This window comes from Apteryx mantelli, unplaced genomic scaffold (assembly GCF_036417845.1).
Source record: "Apteryx mantelli isolate bAptMan1 unplaced genomic scaffold, bAptMan1.hap1 HAP1_SCAFFOLD_144, whole genome shotgun sequence".
NCBI classification, from domain to species: Eukaryota; Metazoa; Chordata; class Aves; order Apterygiformes; family Apterygidae; genus Apteryx; species Apteryx mantelli.
In genome coordinates, this window is record NW_027118499.1 from 10,001 (window position 1) to 12,500 (window position 2,500).

Genomic DNA, 2,500 nt, shown 5'->3' on the forward strand with positions numbered 1-2,500 from the left:
GGCCACGCGAGGCGACGGGTCGTGCCCGAGCGGGCGGCCCAAACCACGGCTCTCCTCCCGGGCGCAGCTGCCGCCGGGCGCCGGGTTACTGAGGGAAACCCCGGGCCCCGGGAGGAGGACGAGGTCGTGGCGGCGGGTGTCGGGCGCACCCCGCGGGCGGACGCTCCGCCGAGGGGCGCCGGAGCCGGCTGGCGGGTGCCGGGTTTCCCCTCCGCGTCCCGCCTCGCTGCTGCCGCCGAGGCTGCCGCCGTCGCCGCGAGGCGGCGGCGGCCCGGCGGCGGGCGGCGGCGGGGGAGGCACCCCCGCGGGGATTTCAGGTCGTTTCCCTCACCCCAGGGCCAGGTACCTAGCGTCCGCGCTCCTCCTGCCCCCCCTCGGTGACCCACCCGTGTGGTCCCGTGTGCCAGCTCGCTCCTCCCGGGCGCCGCGCCGTGAGCGCCGCACCGGCCGTGCCCTCCCGCCCTTTCCGCTTTCCCTTTCTCTCCCCCCCCCCCCACCGCTCCAGCCGCCCCGCGCCGTGCCGCGGGGACCGTGCTGCGAGCGGGCCGGGCGGGGGGGGGGGGCGGGGTGGCGGGAGGAGCGGAGGGCCTCCGGCCACCGCGGCCGCCGGTAGCCGCCCCGGGTAGGGATGGCCATGGGCCCCGGGCTCCGGGCCCGAGGGTTCTCGGCGGGAGAGCCGGGCGGGGGTTTAAAGACTCGGGCGGCCCGATGCGACCCGGGGGGCAGCCGGGTGTGCTGCCGGAGGGCCGGGGGGCCGGCGCGCGCGGGCGCCGTGCCCCCCCATGCCAGCCGGCGCGCCCCGCGCTCGCCCTGCGGGCAGCCGGGACGGAGAGGGGTACCCTGCCCCCTCTCTCCGCGGTCTGGTCTCGGCGGAGGGACGCCGCGCGGTCGGCTGGCGCCGGCCTGCCTCGAACGCGTGACCCCGGCGCGAGCGCGTGCTCTCGCCGGGACGGTGAGCCCCCACCCACCGCGGGTGGTGCGGACGCCGCGCCTCGGCGCGATCCGCTCTCCTCCCTGGCCGGGGCTCTCGGTCTGCCGCCGTGGCCGCTGGCGGCGGCGCCCTACCCGCCGGCACTCCGCCATCCGGCGCGCCTGCCTCGCTCTGCCCAACCCGGCTTCGCCGGGCGGCGGGCGGGCGGCAGGCGGGCGGCGGGGGCGGCCCCCCCCGTTCTCCGCGTGGAGACGGGGAGAGCGGGCGCCGTCCCCGTCCGTCCCGCCTTGCCCGCCCGCCCGCCGCCGGGCGTCTGTCCGCGGAAGGGACGGGAGAGCGCGTGGTGTCGTCCGGGAGGCTGTGTGTGCGCGCGCGCGGGCGTGGGCGCCGCCTCGGGGCCACGGCGGAGCCGGAGGCCGGCGAGGCGAGCGAGGAGCTGGGGAGCGCGGGGCCGGTGGGCCGCGGGCGCGCGGGCAGCGGGCGGTGCCGCTGCCGGTGGCGGCCGGGCTCCGACGCTGGGGGTCCGCGGGGAGCCGCCCCCTCCCCCAGCGTCCCTGAGGCAGGCGGCGCGGCCGGCGCGCTGCTCCCCGCCGGGCCGGGCCGAGCCTGGGCGCCTGGGCCGGACTCGAAGCGAGCAAAGGGTTGTCCCAGGTCGGGAGCGAGGGCTCCCCGCCCTTCTCGTTCGGGTTTTCCTTTTCCCTTTTTCCCCCCCCCCACTCTGTGCTCGTACGGTCAGCGGGGCGAGCCCCTCTCTCTGGCTCTCGGCCGTCCCTCGCTCAGCAGCCGGCGTCGGCGTGAGGAGGGAGGCGGAGCGGAGGGGGGGCCCTCAGGGGCTGCCGAAGGCTGCCCGGTCCCCCCGCGCGCGCGGCGGGGACCGAAACCGAGACAACTCTTAGCGGTGGATCACTCGGCTCGTGCGTCGATGAAGAACGCAGCTAGCTGCGAGAATTAATGTGAATTGCAGGACACATTGATCATCGACACTTCGAACGCACTTGCGGCCCCGGGTTCCTCCCGGGGCTACGCCTGTCTGAGCGTCGCTTGGCGGTCAATCGTCACCCCCGCTGTCGCGTTGGCGCAGCGGTGCCGCCCCTCGGGGGGGCCGCGTGGGGGGGCGGGGGAGGCGCGGCGGCGCCGGCGGCGGCGGTGCGCGGCGGCCTCGGCGGCGGAGAGTCGGCGGCGGAGCCGGGACCCCGGTGCGTGCACCGGCGGCCCCGGTCTTCCTGCCCGCCGGGCTCCGGCGCCGGGCCGCCCGCAGCGGCCGCGGCCGGCGTGCCTTGCCGCGCCTGTGCCCGCCCTCCTCGCCCTCCGAGCGCGGTGGCCACCGCTGCGCGGCGCGCGCCGTGCGGGGTGGCGCGGCTGGGGCGCCTCGCAGGCCCGTGCCCCGGGGAGAGGGTGCCTCCTCTTCCCCGCGCGGCCGGGCCTTCGTCCCCCTAAGTGCAGACTCGGGGAAACCCCCCGCTCCCGGAGCGCCCGCTTCGCGGAGTTCGTCCCGCTGGGGCCCCCCCCCCAGGTCGGGTGGGTTGCGGTGGCCCGGCGCGCCTCGTCGCCGCCGCCCGCCACCACCGC

The 2,500-nt window shown here is 79.6% G+C and overlaps 1 non-coding gene across 1 annotated transcript; it reads left to right on the plus strand.

The window, feature by feature from the left end:
• The first annotated feature begins 1,818 nt into the window (after positions 1–1,818).
• Positions 1,819–1,971, plus strand: LOC136995714 (5.8S ribosomal RNA). The gene has a single exon (XR_010887258.1). It is a non-coding gene; the product is annotated as a 5.8S ribosomal RNA (ribosomal RNA).
• Positions 1,972–2,500: the final 529 nt, after the last annotated feature.